We start from the raw sequence: 24,207 nt of genomic DNA, 5'->3' as shown, positions 1-24,207 counted from the left end.
ATTTATGAGAAGATGGCTCAGTAAGGAAAGGGGAGGCTAATTATCTTGTCCTATTTCTGGGGTTTCTGAAGACACTGCTGGGCTCTATTCAAGAAAGTTGGGTCAGAAGACCTTTGTTCCTGTCCAGCAAGCCTGTTCTTTTCCACTGTATTGTTTCTCAGTTGCTATTAGCTGCATGGAGTTTTTTCACAATCTGAAGCTCTATGCATCCTGGCATTAAAGACAAGAAATAGGAATAACCACTTTTGCACCCCATTTCTGAGCATCTACAGACATTTGACTAGAGCTACTAATGGAATAGGCTGTTGAATTAGATAAGGGTTAGTTTCATCCACAAAAGCAATTCTTATACTTTAAAATACATGTGAATAGGAGTAAATCAAAACTTTCTGGGCTCTTGTGACTTTGATCTCCAGATTATTATTCATGTTGGAATCATTTGTGGCTGCTGGTGCAGGTATTAAATTCTCCCATACAGTTGCTAATGTCTTTCATCTCTAAAATCTGTTGTACTGACTTAATTGGAGGATTTTAGATTACAAACTGAAACATGACATCTATAATAATTAGTATAACATTTCATAGAGATAAGGGACCTTTTCTAACTTCATGGCATTTGATTATCTCAGAAAGCTAAACCAGACTGAGGTTGGAGCAATATTAATGACCCTCCTTGTCCATTGATAAAATCTGCCAGGCTTATATAGCAGCTGAGACCTGCTATTCTCATTTCCCAGGAAATTAAAAGGCAGCTGGTTCATGCTTCTTGAAAAACTTTAGTGGAATCAAGAAAGTCTAATGAAGTTTTTACCTTTGACATACTGCTATTGGCAAAGAATCTTAATAGACCTATCCTTTCTCAAAGTAGTGTGTCATCTGCTTCATAAAATATTGCACAGAAGTGGAACCAAAGACCCTGGGCCATTCCAGGTCTTTTCCCCCCCCCATGAATCCTCAGAATTGTTTTTCTTTTATTTATTTAGAAGAGGCTAGTGAACACAAAAGACACTCTACTTAGCCAACTATGGTTTGCAAATTATTGGAGACAAGACTTGAAATCAGGGTTTTAAAATACCAACTTTAAATAATAATTAGCAAGATATGGACTGGTAGACAATCACTTACATATGAGCCAGTAGTGTGCTGCAGCCGCCAAAAAAGCCAATGCAATCCTAGGCTGCATTAATAGAGTGACAAAATCAAGATCACATGAAGTGCTAGTACTACTTTATAATGCCTTGGTAAGACCACTCTTGGAATACTGCATCCAGTTTTGGTCACCGCAATATAAAAAAGATGTTGAGACTCTGGAAAGACTGCAGATTAGAGCAACAAAGATGATCAGGGGGCTGGAGGCTAAAACATAGGAAGAACGGTTGCAGGAAGTGGGTATGACTAGTCTAGTAAAAAGAAGGACTAGAAGTGACATGATAACAGTGTTCCAATATTTGAGGGGCTGCTGCAAAGAAAAAGGGGGTCAACCTATTTTCTAAAGTACTAGAAGGCAAGACAAGAAGTAATGGATGGAAACTAACCAAGGAGAGAAGCAACCTAGAACTAAGGAGAAATTTCCTGACAGTGAGAACAATCAACCAGTGGAACAGCTTGCCTTCAGAAGTTGTGGGTGCTCCATCATGGAAGACAGCCATTTATCTGAAATGGTATAAGGCTCCCTACTTGAGCAGAGGGTTGGACTAGAAGACCACCAAGATCCCTTCCAACTGTAATGTTCTATGAAAATTCTACAATAAAAATAGAATTCTCTTATATTTGGAGGGGACTTAGTTTGGGAAAGGTTGATCTATAGTGGCTGGCAATGGGACTTCAGGTGCTTCAGTGTTATAGACCAGCTACGTATATCCATAGGTGATTGTTGGAAATATTTAACTTCCAACTTGGCAAAGTGTCATGAATCAAAATATTCAATACAAAACATAAAATGTACATTATATTTGTGAGGGAAATGCAATCTTAAATTGAAATAGTTCATCTTTATTTTTTTCCAGCTAAAGATGCTCACCCTTTAACAATAAAGTTAACTTGTTTAACTTTGTTTTACATTGTTTTACATTACATTGTTTAACATTGTACCAGGGACTGCCAAATTTAAGAAATGAATACAGTTGTACCAATCTTAGTTAATTATTAAATTTCCATGTTGAGCAGTGGTATTTAAATCTGAATATATTTTTCACATCTTTTTTGTTTTAGTCTCTAATGAGGATTGTTGCCTATTTATTAAAACAAACAGGACTTTGGTTTTTAAAAAAACTTTTATGGCCAGACCCCAGTCACCTGCATTAAGGGCAGATGAATGAAACCCAGTCTCTCATCTGAGTCTACTGGATTAGAAACCAGAAGTCCTCAGAATCTGAAATAAAACCAGCCTTTTCTGATAGGGGATTTTAAAGTATGTATTTCAACAACAAAGAACAAGGAACCTGTAGGACTTCACACCTGGATCTTCTGAGGACCAAGCACATGTTCTGCTCCATGCACCACTCCCTTGTCATCTCCTGGTTGTCTATCCTTCTGGCCTGTCATATGTTTAGCTGCTACTTTGGAACTTGACTTCTTGATTTGGACTGCCATGTACTTCTGTCCCTTCATCTCTTTAACAGATGTCTATTGAACTGCCCAAGGCCCCATTTCTGTTCTAAATTCAGCTTTCCCCAGTCAGAAGCCTGCAGGAGACATCCCTTTCATCTGGCAGCATTACTATTAACATCTCCGGTTTTTAAGAAATGGAATGTAATTTCCCTGTTAGCCTTGCTTCTTCTAAAAGCAGATATCAATTCAATACAGGTTTCCAGGGAAAGAGATTCCTCTCCTTAGACTGCAACAGCAGAGCACAGCAAAGTCAACAAAGTAGCTGCTGACGTTGTTCAAGCATCCTTCTCTGTTAAAATACTGTAATGACTCTTATAAGAGAAAGCCTCTTCAGTCAGTTGACATCTCCATTGCTACCTAAAATATAGTTTAACTAAGGATGGGGAAATAGAAAAAAGTAATAATGAATCTAAATGAATCTAAATCTAAATGAATCATCTAAAAATTTCTCAACCTTTGCAACTTTAAGATGTGTGGACTTCACCTCCCCAATTTCCCCAGCCAGTAAGGGAATTCTGGGGGTGAAAGTCCGCATACCTTAAATTTGTCAAGGTCAAGAAACACTGATCTAAACCTTTCTAGAATTCACACACATGTTCAGTAGGTTGATCCATAGCTGTGAACAATGTGTTGCAGGGTTGTTTTTCTGTTGCAATTTGCACAAAGAAGGAAAGATGCAAAGAAAGGGGAGCCAGGTACAATTGCAGTTGTTTCATAGCCTCAGCTGAAGAGGACAGGTTTCCACTGAGTCTTTTGAACCAGCTGAACCAGGACTGAGCACAGAAACAGTTCTCATTAATGTGGGACCTTCTCACTCTAAGAAAGGTGGAAAGACAGCAAAGCAGTCACTTACAAGAAAGAAAGTTTGTGTGTGAAATTAAAGATATGCTGTAAATAGATGGTTGGCCTTGCAGCCTCAGGAGCACAACTGAATTAAACAAGGAACCTTATTTGCCAGCCGGTGCCTCAGCTATGATAATTTTGTGTTGAATTTATGAGCATCTGCATCCCAGTTTTCATCTCTGGAAACTTGACTAGGATTAGGGCTAATCTGATGGGGAGCAGGAGGCCCATTTAAACTAGGCCTCAATTTCAAAAGAAACTTCATATTAAAAGATGTTCAAAATCAGTCTCACTTGTTCTGTATGTGCATCTTAGTTTGTTTTCATAAGTGTTGGTTTCTATTATGACCAAGGAAGCAGCAGGAACATTGAGGGGGATCAAAAAGTTAGCAGTTATTATGATGTGACTGAAGTGTGTGTTGTGTATCTTATTTAGTCAATCATTTGCTTAGATTAGTTGAAGACTAATAGCAATTGTTTAACCACTTGTAAATGTATACAGAAATGTTACTGCAAGACTATTTTTATTGCATGCCAACTGGAAGGGACATAAACTAGGAAAGACAAAAATTAGACAAATAAAAACAGTTATTAAATAAAACACCTCCTGTTGTCCTACCTGATATGATGATCCTTTTTTTTAAAAAAAACAACCTGTTCCAATCTTACTAGGAACTTCTATAATTAATTTTAAAATGGCTTACTTAATGGAATTGTAAATGATTTGTTGTTGTTGTTAGCTGCGAAGTCATGTCCGACCCATCGCAACCCCATGGACAACATTCCTCCAGGCCTTCCTGTCCTCTACCATCTTCTGGAGTCCATTTAGGCTCACGCCTACTGCTTCAGTGACTCCATCCAGCCACCTCATTCTCTGTCGTCCCCTTCTTCTCTTGCCCTCAATCTTTCCCAGCATTAGGCTCTTCTCCAGTGAGTCCTTACTTCTCATTAGGTAGCCAAAGTATTTGAGTTTCTGTAAATGATTAGGGTTGTGTTATCTTACTTGACAGGTCCATTAATTTTATACTGTCTGGAGGGATGATTCAAAAAAGGCTATAGTTAAATTGCAGCCCTGTGTACTCCATGGGTAATGTATTAATTGTATCCTCACATTCTATAGCCAGCACATATTTCAAGCACATAAAGCAATAATCACATACTCTCTCTCTCTCTCTCTCTCTCTCTCTCTCTCTCTCTCTCTCTCTCTCTCTCTCTCTCTCTCTCTCTCTCTCTCGCACATAAAGCAATAATCACATAGTCTCTCTCTCTCACACACACACACAAACAAACACACACTTGGTGATGAAAGGTCAGCACATGGTTATTCATTCTTAACTGGGTATAGTATTAATCAGGATTTAATTTCATCAGCCATTGTTCAATACAAAGAATAAACAGTGTTTGTCCTTCCCTTGTTACCAAGCCATGTATGCCACATAACATTACATTCCATGCAATGCAAATTGCCTGGAAAGGGAGCTCTTTGCAGTATTATTAGTAACAGAAAGAATAACAACCACAAAACCTGCTGAGATTAGAAAAGGAGACAGAGGGAGTTAAATGTAACAGTTGTATGTTCTAATTGTTTTATTTTTAAGTGGGAAGGACAACTTTGGTGGATTGATCTAGGTGATCTCATTGTTCCTAGAAATTTTAATGGAAAATGTTGAGCCTAGGATTTCACTAAATATTTATACCATAATTGATACCCTTTTAATAATATAAAATAAAATGTTTGGTATCCTAAAGATACCTGGTTTTCAATGGCCTGAAAAGGGAGCTGATTGCCTATTTTCGATAGGAACTGAGATACTCGTAATGACATGTCTGTCTGATCTTGGACTGAAGTGGTAGATATACAGTATCACTATTTTGCTTATCTTCAAGAAATTCTCTGATGATAAAGAATCTGCATAAGATTTAATGGAGAATAGAAGTCTGTTGCGCTGCTAATTCTGGGACATCCACACACTCCTTACCCCATAGATGATTTTCAGCAAATCAGTATGGGTGTAGACAAAGAATAGCAATTATACAAAACAACCCCTACCTTAAATTAAAGCACTCAAATGAAGAAATTTAGGGAGGGAAACAAGAATGGATTTGTGCTGCCAAAACTATCTAAGCTTGTGTCTGAGTGCAAGAAGATGAAAGGATGAAATTCTTAAATCACCACACTTTCCTTCCAGTATAAATGCTGTTATTGGGCAAGAAACAGATAGAATATTAGAACATGAAGCACAGTGGACATTATAAAGGAGAGGATAACCTGCAAAATTTCTATCATTTAAGCTGCCCATAATCTTAACAAGTCCTGTTTGTTTGTTTGTTTGCTTGTTTGCAGAGCTTTTATAAATATTGATACATTTGCTTTCTTGTTTAATCCATTGGGTGAGGTCAGGAAGAAAGCTTTATCATATGTAAATAACTCAAAATAATTAGCTGAAAAGTTAGATCTGATTAACCAATTTTCTCTTCTGCTTGTGTGAATAAATTTATCTGTGCAATTAAATGAATGCAAATTATACCATCCACAAAAGGGCAGTGAGCCTGAGCAATACCAGGGAGGAAAAATGCTACAATTCAAACAGTAATGGACAGACTTGATATATAGAGCCAAATTTGGTGACACAAACTGTTATAGCAGCAGCCACTAGGGGGCATTGGCCTGGACGGTTTGGCGGGAAAACCTAGTTTCGGCGGGAAACCTAGGGCCAACCCCACTGGCTAGCCACCTACCTGGCTAGGTATATAAGGAGGCCAGGTAGCCCTTGTTCTCCAGTACGGAACCCCCCTCAATAAAGAGCTGAACCTGTACTCTGGCTGGCGTCTCTTCCTTGCATCGGACCCACTACATGACACAAACATGGTTAATCTTTAAAGCACATTGCTAAAACTCTTTTGGAATGTGCTTCTATCTAATTGTTTCAGGCCTTATGCAGTATATAAGAAGTCTACAAGATATAAATTGAAATGAATCTTGGACCAGCAATAGCATGGGCTGGTTGTGGCTAGAAGAGAAGTAATGGCAACTGGAAGAAAAAGCATACTCTAAACATAGTAATAGAAGGAACAAGCATAAAACAAGTATCAAAGGTCAAATATCTAGGAACAACATTCACTGAAAATGGTAAAATGGATGAAGAGCTTAACATACAATGCAGTAGGTCAAACCAAGTATTGGGACAGCTTGCTCCACTCCACAACATAAGGCAATACCGATCAGCACAAAGAAGCATCTCATACAAAGCATATTTTGTCTCCACCCTGTGTTACTAGTGCCTAAAATGGACACTTAGAACACAACATAAAAGAATTAGTCACCACGGAAATGAGATGTTTGAGGAAAGCTGCTGGAGTGACCAGAAGAGATAAAATCAGAATCGAGACCATAAGATAAAGAATTGGCATAGAGGCAATCTTAAATTACATACAAAAACAGCACATAAAGTGGTTTGCTCACCTGGAGAGGATGTTGTGGATTCCATACTGCATAAGGCATATACAAAAAGAGGAGGAAGGTCAAAGAAAAAGAGGCAGACCTCGAAGAAGATGGAGAGCAAACATCAAAGACACACTACAGCAGTATCAATTAACAATGGTTGAGTCTGTCAGAAGATCAAGAGCCAAAACTTTGTATCTCCTTTATACCCAAAGCAGGAGGAGGAGGAGGAGGAGGAGGAGGAGGAGGAGGAGGAGGAGGAGGAGGAGGAGGAGGAGGAGGAGGCGGTGGCAGCTAGTTGAAAACAAATGAAAGGCAGTCATTTATTATTATAACTATTAGTACAACACTGCTCCCATAAATTTTTCTATCCTAATACCCCAGCAGCCAAGATTTTTAAAAATAATTTGAATCTGCTTAAAACAGAGCTAACAATATCTATTGCTAAAAAGTAGCAATAATACACATTTTAATTGATTAAAATAATACACATTTTAACTGATTAGAATGATTTCTCTGGATAATGAACAAGGATTCTATGGCACCATTAAAGAAATAAGTTTATATGACCGTTATAGGGGTGTGAATGCAAATTGAAGCTCAGCATTAGCAGAGTTTTGCCCTTCATCACCTCTGCTATTGATGCTTTCCAATTAAAATCTATGCAATTTTTCCTTTTAACTAGTTTTTTTCTCATGTTTGATATTTAGATGCATAAAATACTTGAGAATACAGTATACACATCTTGCATGACATGAAAATTACATTCCTGCCTGACCATTTATTTTTACTAGATTAGGCTGGAACATTTGAATTAGGACAAAATGTATGACAATCTGAAAGGATGCATGGCCAGATTGCTGTTTTTGAGAATAGCAATTCTATTTATTAATAAAGAGAAAGGTGTTATATTGTGATCTTGTACATACTATCAGATGCTGAGGGATTTGCTTCACTATGGGCAGCTATAACATTGCAGTCTTAACATTCAAGTCTATATTTATATGTTCAGAAGAACAAATCCAAGTCTTTATAATGGTACTGACATCCTGGAGAATAGCTAGAAGATAATAAGTCTCAATTTCATTCCTCATTAGTGACTCTTGGTGGAACCCAGCCCTTACTATAGTCTCAGAATTTTTTTTTGTCATAAAATATTTTCTTGGCTTGAGTCTCTTCATTCTCCTCTGAGTCTTGTTATTGAATAACTTTGGGAGGGTATGGGAAAGAGCTGTTTAACAGCACTTAAATCATGGCCGGAGGGCAGACAATTAAGTCAGAGGTTCAAGAATGGGGGTAAAATTGGGGTTGCCTGTCAGTGCTGATGAAAAGAAAGGGAAAGGGAATGGTAAATGAAGACACTGGAGGGACAGAATTGTTTTAAATAATGACCATAAATAACTTCTTAAAGAGGAGCCTTTAATCTTTTTGCAGTAAAAATAACAGAGTGTGCTATGGCTTCCCTGACCAATAAATCTATTATCACAAGATGTTAATGTTCTGAGAGAGGAGAAAGATGGGAGAAGAAAAGGTGGAGAAATGAACCACTTTAGTGACCGAAATGAGATAGCGCTTAACTGTGACACAGACATTTCTGCTTCAGATGGTTAATTTATGCAGTGTGATAAAAAGTCTTGAACTATTTTTAATCTATGAGAAATGGTGTTGAATCTTTGAATGAATTTCAGCTCTGTTTCACAATCTGATTGGATGTAAGACGTGGACAATGTCTTAAGGAGAATGGAGTGTTGTCCTCATTTTTATAAAAAAATAGTGTTATTGTTTCTGAAGTTTGACACGTGCCATTTATTCCACTTACAATGTTTTATTCAAGGTTGATTTTTGGCTTACCAGATGCAGCTATGGCTAGGGCAGGGGTCAGCAACCTGAAACAGTGAAAGAGCCACTCGAAACCAGTTCCCTCACAAAAGGAAAAACTGGGAGCCGCAAAAAATGTGTGTGCATGCGCGTACATGCGCACATGCGCAGAACAGGGTTTGACTGAAGAGTGGAGCCAAGGCGAGATATGCACCTACCCTGCATATTTGAATTGATTGGTTGAAATTTTTTAGTCCCACTTTTTTTTGGGGGGGACTGCACATAGCAGAGGACTGGGAGCCGCAGGAGATGGCTGAAAGAGCCGCATGCGGCTCCGGAGCCACGGGTTGCAGACCTGTGAGCTAGGGAATATGCACATTAGAATAAAATATCTATTTTTGCTTTCCATGTTTATTCCTGGTTTGGTTTTTTTATTCCCAGACTTAGTCCCCAGAAGTTTGAGTTTTAATGGATGAATAGCAATAATGGGAGAGAACATAAACTAAAAATTGGTCACATAAACCATATTTATTCATCTGCGAAATAGAGGCTGGATTCATGTAGAACACTAAGCCATTATGAAGTCTGTTTGCTTTTGTCTCAATGAGTCCATTCTTTATGGCTTAATATGTAACATGGGCTGCTAGGGCTTTCTCAACAAACCATGTTTAAAGAGTTATTTGTGAACCAGACCTGAGAGAGATCTCTAGTCTTATAATATGTCCATTACCAGGTGAGTGGGGAGTAAGTTACTGTAAGAAGAGGGATGAATGGAAAGGTGAGACTGATATAGCTGTAGAGGGAAGGTTTAGGTTGCATTTAGACTGTATAAGAACCAATATGACTTGGTGGTAATAGTCATTAAGCAGTAACCTTTGCTAATAGATTTAACAGCACATCATTTGTGTTTTTATTCAGAAATAATTATGGTAATTGATTGGATTAATTCTCAAGCAAACATATTTAACATTGCAATTACAACTGCAATCTGAAGCCATTTCTTGGGAAGAACACTTTAGACCACGTGTATTCTAATCTGAAACAAGCATACAGAGCTTTCCCTCTCCCCCACCTGGGTACATCCGACCATTTTTCACTCCTGTTGTGCCCAAAGTATGTCCCTCTCAGGAAAAGAACCTAGACAGTCATGAAAAGGGTCAAAACCTGGCCAGTGGGTACTCTCAGCCAGTTGCAGGCTTATTATAAGTTAAATTATAAAATACCGACTTGGGGAATTCCCAGACACGTGATAGAAGGTGTATCTATGGGAGTGAGTTTGGATATGTTTTCCTATAAGGAATTACTTAGATTGGAAGGGAATAATTGGCAACTTAAATCATTAGATGAGTTAAAACAAGAAAACATAAGTTACTCTTGGTTCCAATACACCCAACTGAAAGCTAGGTGGAAGCTGGATCAGAAGGTTGGCATCACAATTACAGATGAAAACTTAGTAAAACAAATTAGAGATTTAAATTGTGCACATATAAAGAGGATATATAATGTTTTAATTGAATTGGACTCAGAAACGGAATTAGTTAAAGATTGTATGATAAAGTGGGCACAAAACATACAGGAACCAATTCCGTTGGATACTTGAGAGGTAATCTGGGTCAGAAATGTTAAATTTACTCAGGCTAAAAATTTAAGAGAAAATTTTTATAAAATGTTTTATAGATGGCATTTGGATCCCAAAAAGTTGTCTAACATGTATCCTAACCTACAGTCTAAATGCTGGAGATGTGGTAGTTTAGATGCTACTTATTTTCATATGTGGGGGACTTGTAGAAATATAAAAGCTTTTTGGATTAAAATTTGGTGGAACATTCAAAAGATTTTTAAGAGAAAGATAAAGTTTTCTCCACAATTGTTTTTATTGGGTATTGTTGTAGATTGTGATACTAAAGAAATCAATTTGATGTTGAACTTGATAACAGCAGCACGGTTACTGGTGGGACAATATTGGAAGAGGCTACGGGGTCTGGTCTTTTTACCTCGTAGCGAGTAAAAAAGATATTCAGCTCCTCAGCCAATGAGGCAACGGTGTTAACCATGCTCCTCATACTGCCCTTGTAGTTGGTTAAGTGCTGCAGTCCCTGCCACACTTGACTCGGATTGTTGTCTGCTAAGTGGTTCTCCACCTTGAGTTTATATTGCTGTTTCGCCATCCTAATGCCTCTTCTAAGATTTGCCCTGGCCACTCTGTATGTGTCCCTGTCCCCTGCCTTAAAGGCAGAATCCCGGGCTCTCAGGAATGTTCGTATCTCTGCAGTCATCCAGGGTTTACAGTTCCCATAAACTCTAATGCACTCTTCTGTTGTTACACTATCAGTGCATGTTCTACTATAAGAGAGTACGGCATCTGTGTATGCATTCAGGTCTTTTTTTTAATTAAAGAGTTTTACAAAAATATTTTTACAATACATATCCCCAAAACCCACCCGCCCCAAACCACCCCCTTTCCCCCCCCCACTTCCCAGAGCTGAATACAGGGTTATAGATATAATAATCATATTCTAACTAAGATTATCCATTATAATGTGCTTTAACTCCCCTTTAACATAGATACATTCAAATTATTAAAAACATAATAATAACGTAAACAAAAATATAATCAATACTAATACTAAAATTAATAACAATCTAAAATCTACTCATAAGCTAAATGGAACTTTTTAGTCCCATATTTATTCTGAATATAATCTATCCATCTCCTCCAAACTGAAATATATCTTTCTTGCAAGTGATCCTTCAAATAAGCAGAAATCTTAGACATTTCTGCAAGATTCGATACCTTAAATACCCATTCTTCTATAGTAGGCAAACTATCCTTCTTCCAATATTGTCCCACCAGTAACCGTGCTGCTGTTATCAAGTTCAACATCAGATTGATTTCTTTAGTATCACAATCTACAACAATACCCAATAAAAACAATTGTGGAGAAAACTTTATCTTTCTCTTAAAAATCTTTTGAATGTTCCACCATTTTGTCTGAACTTCATGTGCTCAGGAACATGCTGTAGACTTGGATAAAACCAACTTTTGTTTATTCTGATTTATTTTATGATATTATTCTAAAGTAAGTTATTATGAATACTTACCCAGTTGGCTCTAATAAATAAGTAGAGAAACAAAAATGAACAAATACAACTTACCCATGCCTCAAGGGAAATTCATAATTAGGAATGAAATGTGCACTTAAAATCTATTGCATAGCACTTACTCTTTAGGCAAGTAATTATTAATTTAAAGTTAGCTGTTCAGATCTTCATATTTTTGCTAATAATTCTAATGGTATGCATTTGTGCTTCTCCTTAAGGACAGGTTCCTGGGCTGTCTGCTGTAAGATTCTTTGATTGGTGCTATTTATAAATTAAAGTGAAAAGTAATGCCTGATTATTTCTTCAGCTCATTTCCTTTCCTTACCTTAATTTATTCTTGTCCATATTCCTTCTGAAAGCCATGTTTTTCCATTCATTTCCTCCATTTCTACTGGCACTTAACTGAGCACCCAGAATGTGACACCAAATGAACAATGCAATACCTGATGATTCAGTGATTAGATCACTTTGTGTCATTCAGCGGTTTGTTTGTGGAGTAAGTCACAATAACTGTGCCATAAATCAAAATTTACCAATGACAATAGTTGGGTTCATAGGTAAACACAATCTATATATCAATTTTTAATACTCGCTTAAGATCTATTGCTGTAGGTTGACTCAGAAATCAGAAGGAAGATGCTGCCATTGAGAAGGAAGTAAAGAAGCTAGAAAATCATACTCTATTATACTTGGCATACACAAAGCTTCTTCAGGTGATTTTGGCAATCTGTCAGATATTTAGGTTCCAAGCTGTTTGGAGCTTACATGTCAAAAGCAAAACTCGGAACTTGGTTCAGTCATTCATTAGAAGACAGTTAGAAGATATTAGAAGGCCCATGAAGGTCACACTCATAATCTGATCTCTGCATTCTGCAGCAGTTGCAGATTATGAATTATGTTCAAGGGCAGATCTAGAAAGTGCATTGCAGTGGTTTAAGCAGGAGATCTCTGTGGTCTGAGCTGCTGTAACTAGACTATCTATGAATAATTATGGGCAGAACTGGTATCCCAACCAAAGGTGTTAATGGGCCCTACTAGTCACAGAGATTACTCGGGCTCAGGTGAAAGAGAGGAATTTAAGTGTACTCCTGTATTATGTACATGTTGTGTACATGATCGTTGCAATGGAGTTGGGCAGCTTACTGAATGTTCTTTCTGAGATAATGCAACCCCATTCAAAAAAGGCACAGTTTTCAATTTTTGTAACTGGAAATCATACACACCCGTACATAGTTTCAATTTGTACACAATCCAACCTTGAGACTCTAGTTTGTGTAGTTAATGTGCCATAATGACCACTACAAGCAAAGTGAATACAGGCATATCTAACATGAAGAAATATGTAATTCACTATACTTTTCACAACCATACACTGGATATTTATTTATTTTTATCAAATTTATACATTCCCCATCTTACTATCAGAGTGATCCTGGGTGGTTTACACAAAAAAGTCATGAAACCATATAAAAAGACAGAGTTGACAGAGTGAAAAACAAAGTTTAAAAGGCAGAGGAATCACTCTCAAGCCTTTTAAACTTGCCTAAGGTTGTATACCACTCATAGATCATCATGCCAATTGGCAAAGCCTGGTCTTCACATTCTTCCAGAAAGCCAGAAGAGAGGGGATCAGCCTCACATCTGAAGCAAGAGTTTCCATGGGATGGAGGCAACATTCTCTTCCTAGATCCCACAAGTTGAAATACTTTGTAGGATTTCATACATAAATACTGTAAAATACCCTCTTTGGCTCACTGGGTAGGATGGATCAATGTAATTGGAAGCTGTTCCTCAGGTAACCTGGTCTTATGCCATGAAGTGCTTTAAAGATAACAACAAACAGCTTGAATTGGACCTGGAATCAAACCATTGAAAAAACAAAGAATGAAGGGAAATCCTACAAAATGGACTCTACCTATTTGTTATGTAGTGAGTTCTTTGCTGGCAATAAGCGAGATGAGAGGTTGCAAATAGGAACATTGCTTTATTGAGGCAAACAGGAACAGAACCAAAACAGAGGCTTCTGCACAGCTACTTATCTGGTTGGCCACTAGGCGGCGGCCAATAGGTTTAAAGGAACCATTCCCGCCCCAAATCATCCAATGATCTTCTTGGAGACAGCAAGTCTGGCTAGTTAGTGACCGTTACACAGACACACCAATTGAGCAACCTTAAGCAGCATTCAAATAGACATGTGAACAGTTCAAGTAAAATTCCAATACATTACACTATTGATCTGTTCTTTTATAAGTTATTTGTACAGCTATCAGGCTGTTGGATAGCACTAGTAAGAACTGAAACCTCCCTGTATTTCATGCCTGAGCGCAGTAAAAAGAAGAAGAAAAAGAGAACAACTTGAGTGTCATTAAAGGAGAAATCTGCCAAAGTCTTGGTTTTTGATACTATGAAAGAGTAAATTAAATAGTTTCTGTCTATATCTTAGTGCACTGGTATGGAACAGTGCTTGATTTAAGGAACAGACTTAAATCTGAAGAATGTGCAGAAGGGGACAATCCAAGGCTAGACCAAAAATGTATTTAATTCCATGTCAGTATTAATTAAAACAATTAAATAGTTAGCAACAATTATATTTTTTTTTCCTGTGATGAAAGATTCAAAGCTTTTTGAAAGAGTCTAGAGAACCCTGGGCCTCATAATATATGCATGCAGTTCAGAATCAGTTCTAATTTTCTAATGCAGAAAACCCAGAAGCAAAATGTGCAGCTAATACAGCCTCTGCTTGAGAGGTCATTACTTTCTCAAAACAGTCTGCTCCTCATACCATTAGGAAATTCTTTCTAATTCACCAGAATCTATTTTCTTTCTATTGAGAAGCTGTGCAGTGTGTTTCCATATATACGATAAGACTTGAGAGGAAGGGTGAGGTATAGAATTTAGTTTCCAATTATGTTTTCCTAATCTTAACAGAGAGTATGTGGAAGTTGCTGTGCTTTATCCTTCAGCTCACTCCATTCTGCTGCTGTGTATGCATTTTGGGGGAAGCACCTTTTAAAAGCTAAGTCAGAAAAGAGAGTGATAAGCACAGTTGAGTTTGTCTTGTGATAAAAAGACACACGCAGCCTCAATCAGTTTCTCCTGGATGCAGCCACAAGAGGAAAGAGAAAGGAGGTGCAGTGAAAAACACTTGGTTTTCAGCAGTTGTGTTGACACCAGTGATCAAAACACCACAGAAGAAGCAATGCTTCCTGCCTTCCAGAGATAAGGGCGGATGGAGTGCTACACTCTGTGCTGCTCATCCAGGTGGGCATGAGGGGGGAGCCTAGAGATGGATGTAGAGAATCATGCAATTAAGATAACCTGCCTAGGGAGGCTGAGAAGCAAGAAGAACATCTATTTTGTATGTTTGATTCTACTCATATCTGCCAAAAAGTGTCTCTAGAAGAGGGAGCAGGAGATTAATTTTAGACTGTTTCTTGTGTTGCAAAACTGGAAAGGAATACAGAGGAAATAGATCCCTTGGTCCTGAACAATGCTGAATAATGTTTGTTAGCTATGTTCCCCATTTAGGCAGTGCTTAATGGGGGAGTTATGGGCAACCTCCACTACTTACTCAATCATATCCTTGAATTATGGGAATCTAGGCCTAACACAAAGTGCTCTTAGGAATGGATTATGCACTTTTGTGCCTGGCTTGACTCCTTCTCAAAGTAGCCTTATTTCAATTAATGAAAATCAATAACATTTTGATATGGGAAATAAATTACAATTTTGACATACAGTAGAGCTGAAAACTGACTTTGAATAACGTTAATGCCTCATTCAAACCCAATTCAAGAATGAGAAGAAAATTCTATCGCGACTCATTTACAAAGCAACCCATCCACTTTATTTCATACTTCAACCTACTGCAGCCCTAATCTTTACCTAATTTAAAGTGCCTTCCCCAAAGCTATGAGGATTAGAGATAATGGGAGTTGCAGTCCACCACATCAGGAAGACACCAAGTTAGCTTAGGTCCCAACAGTAGGGTAATTATGAAGATGGCACACATATCTGTGCACTGTAATATTTATTTATTTATATTTATATACCGCCCTTTCCCTGAGGACTCAGGGCGGTTTACAGGGAATTAAAAATCAAAACATACAAAAGTTAAAACCAGTTAAAAAATATTAAATTCACCCTGTACACTTAAAAACCCCAGTTAAAATTTTCTCCTCAGCCTGGGCCCGAGAGCTCGAAGAGCCAGGTCTTCAGGCCCCGGCGGAATGATCGGAGGTCGGGGGCAGTCCTCAGCTCCACCGGCAGCTGGTTCCAGAGGGCAGGCGCTCCCACTGAGAAGGCCCTATCCCTGGGTGTCACCCGCCGGCAATCTCTCACCGGCGGCACCCTGACAAGACCCTCCCTGTGGGTTCTGGCCTCAGGTTGTCCTATCCTTTTTAAAGAAATTCTCTAATGTGACAGCAAAAACAAGCTGCTTTCTCTCCAACTTTCTGCAACTGACCAGAGAACTAATTTTGCCATTTATTTATTTTTAAACCCGCCCCCCTCTTTATTATTTTTACGAATAACTTAAGGTGGCTAACACACCTAATACTCCTTCCTCCTTTTATTTTTGTCGCAACAACAATCCTGTGAGGTGGGTTAGGGTGAGAGTGTCTGTGGAGATTCTCCAGTCATCCAGGTCACAGCTGTCTCCAAGGTGCTTTTTATTTTATTTTTCTTTAGAAGGCAACTGGATTTTTGTTTTGTTTTTTTCTTTGAGGAAGAAAAAGAAAACTTTTCATTTCTCATCCAAGAAACTTCCTCAGTTCTGATGTGTGTGTGTGTGTGTGTGTGTGTGTGTGTGTGTGTGTAAGGATAGATACATTTGAGACTGAATGATGTGTGGGATGGAAGGATTATATTTCTTTGCAGTTATCTGGTCATTAGAAGTTCTCAGAGAGATGACTGCAAAGAAATCCACACATGTCAAGCTTGCGACATCACATGACGTCGTGTAACGTATCGAGACGGTTTTTCCATTGCCAGTAATGGGGGGGGGGCTTTCGGATGATGCATACGGCCCGCAGGCCAGCAGTTTGACACCCCTGTGTGGTGAGTATGAGTAAAGCTGTTAATGTAACTTATCTATCTTATAAGAAAGCATTATTTGAGAGCTATGATTAACCAAAATCATGACCGCTGAAGTCAATTTCTGTGAGTCCATTCGATGATGACAATGTCATATGGAAGATTGTGACATGGAATGTAAGAAGAGTAAGTGACAAAAGAGTGGCAAATAGTGTCTGTGAAATTTAGAGAAAGCGGAAGGATCTGAAGGTGATCTGATTTTGTGTAATGAAGTTCATGAATAAATGCAGGGAAGTGAAGGACTAAGTTTACTTATGAATGAAAAAGCTAAAATGTACGACAGAAAGTTTGAACTGGTATCATTTAGTTTGTACGGTAGATGTATATGAAAGAGGGAATCCATTTGTTGATAGCTGCATATTATTTTCAGCCCTTCAAGGTATACCATAAAAGGAAACTAGAATACTACTTTTAGTATAAGGTTATAGTAATAGAATCTTGCAAATCTGAATGCACCCTCCCCTTTTGCTTTCATGAAAACCAGGAAGATGAGGTCCATGGCATTTTAAATAAAAAAAATTGTTTTTTTTTAAAAAAGGATTAGAAAACTGGTCCTAATATTGGGGCATCATCAGATCTTTTAAGATTATTGTTGCTTGAAATTGCATAAACTTTCAGATAAGAACTTCAGTATCATACAACCTTTAGTAAATTGTTGGCCATTTGGGATGGAGGTAGGATTAGGCACCATTATACTAAACCATTCCATTTTTTTTTACTTCTGGAATAAAATAATCTATAGATTATTTTAGAATAGAGCATTCTGAAAGGAGCAAAACTGCTTTTCCTAGATGCTGTGTGAGTTCTGTTTGTGTATTAACTATTCAAAGCTGTGCTGGAGTTATTCCTGAGACCATCTAATTTTGGCCACTCCCTTCACATCTCTCTGTAAAACTATTTTCTTCAAACCCATTTCTGAGCTTTATCAAAAAAAAGTAATCTGTAAATAATCTCTTGTGCCACTCATATTTCTATCTTCATTTTTGTCTCTTTGTTGCAGAGCTACTGCATGAGAAATTGCTTCTCCTACCTTCTCTATTGACGGCACAATGAGAGACATGTTTAAAAGTATCAGAACCAACAACACTGTACAGAAAGAATCAGCAGCTCTGCAAGATGCAAATTTCATTTTCTTTCTCACATTATACTGAATGAATGAATGCTTAAGATATATCTTTCAACAGCCTAAAGCAAAATGGCACAGCCCAGCTCTTAAGCCCAGTCCACATCTGGATTTCTGCTGAATTCTATTCTGGATTTCCAAGCCTTTGGAACCATAGACTTTTTAAAGTGCTTTCTCAAATGCTGATGGAGTACAGTGAAGATGGGAGCAATGAGAAGGGTATTATATTTAATTTCATATGGTGATTGTAAACATTCATTCAAATCAAAATGCCCCTATAATAAGACAAGCTGAGATGAATCATTTCCAACATCATTAATAACTTCTCAATGACTTTTTTATTGTGATTTTGCTTTATGTATAATTAACATTATTTTGATCTGTTGTACTTTATTTTATACGCTTTTTAATTTATGATGCCCCACTCTCCTTATGCTGCTCTTTGATCATAATAAATATTTGATTTGTTCTATGTGGCTTTGTTCAGTTTCAGCAGATTCTCCTTCGAAAAAGAGTTATTTGTATCTGTGATTTACTGGTAGCTGTCTTAACCTGTGGCCTTAATCAGGTTTTTAAATTAAGTTTTCCTTTGCACAATCCCTTGGTTCTTCCTGTGAGGAGACCTAATGGGATAATTTAATTTGCTTTCCTTCAACAACTTATTGGGATTATTTTGATTTTTGATTAGCCAAAAAGTAGTAGCTGTAGTAGATTTTTTTTAACAATCCCTCTTAATTCTTATTATCCTTCGTTTCATTTCTAACACCATTGTGCTATATTATTGTTGTTCTTGGTGTTAGGAAGGTCAGTCACAGTCTGGGAGTTATTCTAATCTCCTGACTCTATTCAGGTCTCTTCCATTTTGTTTCATACATTTTAGTACTTTTAACTAAACTTCACATTAGATTTTTGCCAATTATTGGAGTAAGGCTATCTGGCCCTAAGCCCATTATATTCTTCAACTCATTTAATTTTCATCTTCCTTCTCCTCCAGGATGGATGATCTCCCATTTTGGAAAATAGAAATATTAGATACTTTATAAATCAGTTTCTATTCTTAGGCAAGATGTACAGCTTTTTGGTAGGTTCAAAATGTAGGCAGATAAATTATTTTTATATAGAAATAAAATTAGAGATGAATTCAATTTTAACCACAGTTTTGAAACTTAGATTTCATGACACATATTATTCAAAGCTGCTAACGTGGCTATGCTTGCTATACAATATTTGTTTCTATGCATAACTGTTTATTTTATAATCATTTTAAATTATATGCTAGAGCCTGGCATAGAAATTATTTATATTCCTCATGTTTTTAGAAGGTCATGGAATCATGTGGAATTGTAAGTTTGTCCTGTTTCCAAATGATTGCCAAAAATAATGCTTTAGATCAGGGGTTTCAAACTGCCGGCCCGCGGGCCGGACGCATCACGAAGAAACCACGCCTACCCAATTGCCGGCAATGGGGGAAAAGTTACGATACGTCACGCGACGTCACATGATGTCGCGAGTTTGACATGTCTGCTTTAGATCAATGCACAACACAGCCACTAAGGAAGAGAGAGAGAATATAAGAATTAGGATAATACACAGTTACTTATTTAAAGTTTCACAGAATTTACTATTGCAATATTTCCCCCTTACTGATAGAGACCTTTTTGAACATCCAACCAAATTTATAATTTTACAGTCTCCAGGGCTCCTTTTGATTGCAGTGCCAGAATTTGAGGTCTTTTTTTATGAATTGTGCGTCTTTTTTCTTCTGATCATCAACTGCTGTAATACCTCTTTGGTGAAGGCAGCTCTTTCTGTATTTTTCATGATTATTTTCTTAATTCTGTCTGAGTCCTGCCCTTCCCAGTGCTATTTGCAATAAACTCTCCCCAATTACATCTGTCCACTCCATCAGGTCTGGCAAAGGAGGCATACTGTGGATTCTGCTTGCTAGGGAATTAGATCAGTCTGCTAGGGCAGGGGTCCCCAACCTCTGGGCAGCAGCTCACCAGTGGACTGTGAGGTGTTTGCAACTGGGCTGCAGAAATGGCAGGTGAGTGCACAGGCCCACATGCGCATCCCCATGCATGAGTAGCAGGAGAACGCGTGCATGCATGCTCCATTTGCATCAGCAGCACTTGCCATCCACTTGTACATATGGGAAGTCAGCCCCCACCTGAAAAGGAAATATCAAAGAGGCAAAAAAGCATGCCCAGTTTTTCTTAATAGCCCCAAGTCTCTCACCCCCAAGCAGAAACCAGCTCTGTAGAAATGCAGATGTAAATAATCCAGGAAAGTTGCCTAAAATCTACATACCCCACTCAAACTCTAAGACAGGACATAATAGGATTAACCCACAGATGCCAAAGGGCACGTCCAGACTCAGGTCAGAATACATGACACAGGAAATACAAAGCCTCAGACAGGAACAGGAAACAACTCCAAACAAAAGCCCCAGAGGGTATAAAAACCCACTCCCTACACGTGCTCTCTCTCTTTTCTTCCAGAGCCATTTTTCTGTCTGGCTCTCCTCTTCAATAAACTGCAACTTTCTTTCTAAAGCAATCGCCATGTTGTTTATTCCCAGCTTGGACTGAACCATGATGAAGACTTTTCCTTCAACATACAGAACCATCCCCTCTTTCCCCCCCCCCCACTCCCCATTCCCAGGTCCACAAAGCAGGAAAGGTTGGGGAACTCTGTGCTAGGGAATTAGATTAGGTCTTAGGAAGCAGGCCTTTTCTGCTGTGTTTCCTGACTTGTAGAATCTTCTTCCCCTGCCTTACATGAGATTAGCTCCATCCCTCTCAACATTCACAAGCTGCTCGAGACCTGGCTATGTTATCATACAGGCCAGGGAGATCTTGTGATGGCCTCTGTATTGTGGTAAACATCCTTCTCTCTTATTTTGTGTGCATTTTGATAGTGTTTTTTAAAATTGGGATTGCTTTTATGTATTTATTAAGTGCTGTATGCCACCCAGACTCACTTTCATATAAAATGGGCAGCTATACAAATATGATAAACAAACTCTGGCATCCAAATCCATAGAGGGCTGATGCACAGATGCAACAGCTTGAGTTTACTATACAGTGTCTTTCTTATATCTGCTAGGGGGGGAAACTCTTTGGATTAAATCCAATATATTTAACTATTTTAATTTTATTTTCAGACTGGTCAACTGGTCTAACTTAATTGGTATTTTTGTCATAAAGGTACTACATCACATATGACCCTTGTTTTACTATTGGTTTCTATTGTGTTAGATCAGACATGTCAAACTCACAATGTCACGTGATGTTGCACAACGTATCGGGACTGTTTTTCCATTGCCTGCAATGGGGTGGGCATGGCTTCCGTGTGATGCATCCGGCCCATGGGCCAGCAGTTCGACACCCCTCTGTTAGATGATTGCCTTCTACTGGTTTGAAACTCTGATAAAGGTAAAGGTAAAGGTTCCCCCGCACATGCATGCTAGTCGTTTCCGACTCTAGGGGCCGGTGCTCATCTCCGTTTCAAAGCCGAAGAGCCAGCGCTTGTCCGAGGATGACTCCGTGGTCATGTGGCCAGCATGACTAGACGCCAAAGGCGCACGGAACGCTGTTACCTTCCCACCGTAGTGGTCCCTATTTTTCTACTTGCATTTTTACGTGCTTTAGAACTGCTAGGTTGGCAGAAGCTGGGACGAGTAACAGGCGCTCAACTCTGTTATGCGGCACTCGGGATTTGACCCGCCAAACTGCCGACCATCTGATTGACAAGCTCAGCATCCTAACCCACTGAGCCACCGCGTCCCTATAGATGATTGCCTTCTACTGGTTTGAAACTCTGATAAATACCTCTAATTTAACCCAGTTGCTTTCAGATCATTACTCTGACTTTACTCATAGGAGCTTGTCATTTGGAATTGTGTTTCTGCTAACCTTATTTGAAAAAAAAAAGATACTTTAATAGATTTATGAAAGGTACAATATAGTGTTGATCTTCTTTGCTAAACTTTTTTAATATGAGCAGAGCAAGTAGAAGTAGCCAATTAATACTTTCATTTAGATGTACATAAAGTAAAAGAATATTGACTTTCATTAGCATATCTAGATACATGTGAAGGTTTTAATTTGTTAATTTTTCTTGTTCTTACTACTGATTATTAATTTAAATAAAGGTTGTTTCTGATATGGGTATGCGAGAGAGAAACAGTGATCAAAATTTCAAACTTGATGTCTTTGGTTTCCTTGGATGGAGTACTTCAGCCAGAATTGACTGTAAAGGAAGGAACACACCCTCTAAAAGTTAAACCTAATTTTTGGTGCTGCCTCCAAAATACATAAGTGTATATCTATCAGCTGATTATAACATGTGAGTTATAATCAGCTGATAGAAGAGTTCTCTATATTCTGAATTGTTTTTAGCAGTTTTCCCATATTTCTGGTAAGCATAATTGGAATAACATAGCAGTTATAGTGATTTGATAGTAATATCTTATTATCACTCTGTAATGTTTTAGCCATACAGTATGAAGAGTTTACTAAAGCAAACTTACCTCTGTCAAAGAAAGCTGAATTGTTCCATCCTTATCCTTATCTAGTATCTGAAATATTTCTGAGTAGAGAAACAATAGCAGATGTTAGATTTAATGCGTGATAAGTAAAAAATGCATGATAAGCCAAAAATTAAAAACTAAGGATAAATGGAGGTAATTAAAACCTGACCTTCAGAATCTGAGGTTCGATTACTTCTAGATAACGTTTTATATGATAGTCATAGATGTTTGTATGGGGAAAAACAAACTGGAAGGTTTCCTCTACAATGTGCACAAAACTCTTTTCTCCTTATGTAAGTTTTAGAATTAAGAAGGCAATGTGAACTTCATTTAACTGTTTTTTTGTCGAAGACCAGTATTACCTAAAACCTCTAAAGATCTTCCTTTCAGTTCAGGGTTAACTTAAAAAGTTGTATCATTAAAGGCATTTGATAAAGTAGACCACAACCTACTCCTTGGTAAGCTAGAAAAAGGTGGAATAGACTGTTGTGTAGTGAGTTCTTCGCGCAGGAAAGAAGACAAGGCAAGTGAGTTTAACAAAGCTCATGGTTTATTGCTTGCAGGATCTGAACTGAGAATTGGGCTGCAGCTTGCAGCAATTTATAGCCTGGCCCCTAAGCGGTAGCCAGTAGGTTTAAAGCAACCATTTGCCACCTAGGGCAGCCAATAGCAGCACTGGAGACCTGAAGTCTGGGTTGCTGGAGAGCCGTTAGCTGCTCCAGCTTACCACATGGTGTTACCATTGAGCCCAATACATAACACCCCTCCCCTCTTAGATCAGACATCATATCAATAATTGGCAAATAGTACAAGTTATAATACTTAACATCATAGCAGCTTTTGTAAAACAGCACAAGTTACATTAGAGTATCAGTTAGCCAGAATGAATAGACTTCCATTATAGTACACAAGACAGTTAACATCATAGCTCCAATACTGTTTCAGTACAGTGACAAGTTTCAGTACAGACAACTTATAGTTCCTTTATTTTACAACATAATCAGCTAGATAAGAAGGAGACTTGCGTGCCCTTGTGGAATGCCTTGGGGTTCCAGTCACTTTCTGGTGTACCAGCTTACCCATCGAGCCAGGTAGACCAATGTCCCTTGATGCACTTGAGTCAAAGGAATTAGATGCTCTCTGGCTGGCCTCTCCAGGTTGGCCCACCCCAGAGTCATACTGATCAGCAGAGTTGGCACAGCGGTTGTTAAAGTCTGGTTGGCTTGCTCTTTCAGGGGATCCATGTTGCACTGCTGGACTCCCCTCCTCTACGCCCAGTTCCTCATTGCTTAAGAAGGAAGAGTCTTGAGAGTCCATGTATGGGCTGGCTTGGCTGTAAGTTTGGGGACTTTGGGAGGGACTTACGACACAGTCCTCACTTAGTGGCCGTTCTGGAAACCATTTCCTGAGTTGATCAATGTGGCGTCTGATGACTCGCCCTCCCTCCAGCCCCACTTCGTAAGAAAGGGGACCAGATGATTTGGTAATTTTACCAAGGACCCACAAATTTCCATGTCCATAGTTCCTTACCCAAACCCAATCACCCACTTGTAGCCCCCTCAGGGGTTTTGGTTGAGAGGCTTCTGCTGCCACTCTATCTGGATGAAACCTGTCCAGTTTAGTGATCAGTCGCCTCCCCCAA

This window comes from Vipera berus (assembly GCF_964194415.1).
Source record: "Vipera berus genome assembly, chromosome: 1".
NCBI lineage: Eukaryota > Metazoa > Chordata > Lepidosauria > Squamata > Viperidae > Vipera > Vipera berus.
This window is presented reverse-complemented; position numbering follows the sequence as displayed.